Here is a 394-nt window from a genome sequence, read left to right as displayed (position 1 = left end):
GGAACAAAAACAAGGTCGTGTGGAAGCATGCTGTGCTTTGAAAGAAGAGTCCCGAAATGATCAAAACTTTTTTTCAAAAATTATCACCAATGACGAAACCTGGTGCTATGCTTACAATCCTGAATCAAAGCAACAATAAAGCCAGTGGAAGACTTCAAGTTCACCTTGCCCCAAGAAAGCTCATCAGGTGAAATGAAACATGAAAACAATGCTGATTTGTTTTTTCGATGTGAGAGGAGTCGTCCATTCAGAGTTTGTTAACCAGGCTTTCTACTTGGAAGTTTTGAAAAGATTGTGCAACAGTTTGCGGCGGAAGCAGCCAGATTTGTGGCAGTCGGGTGACTGGTTTTTCCATCATGACAATGCCCCTGCTCACACAGCCCTGTCTGTACGA

The 394-nt window shown here is 42.9% G+C and overlaps 1 protein-coding gene across 4 annotated transcripts in view; it reads left to right on the top strand.

Annotated features, from left to right (window-relative positions):
- LOC111867918 (glycosaminoglycan xylosylkinase) overlaps positions 1 to 394 on the top strand; it is a 9,566-nt gene that overhangs the window by 5,477 nt on the left and 3,695 nt on the right. The window lies entirely within an intron of this gene.

The sequence above is a fragment of the Cryptotermes secundus genome, unplaced genomic scaffold (genome assembly GCF_002891405.2).
Source record: "Cryptotermes secundus unplaced genomic scaffold, Csec_1.0 scaffold218, whole genome shotgun sequence".
Taxonomy (NCBI): Eukaryota; Metazoa; Arthropoda; class Insecta; order Blattodea; family Kalotermitidae; genus Cryptotermes; species Cryptotermes secundus.
Note: the sequence above shows the minus strand (reverse complement) of the source record. Positions and strands in the feature narration are given on the sequence as shown.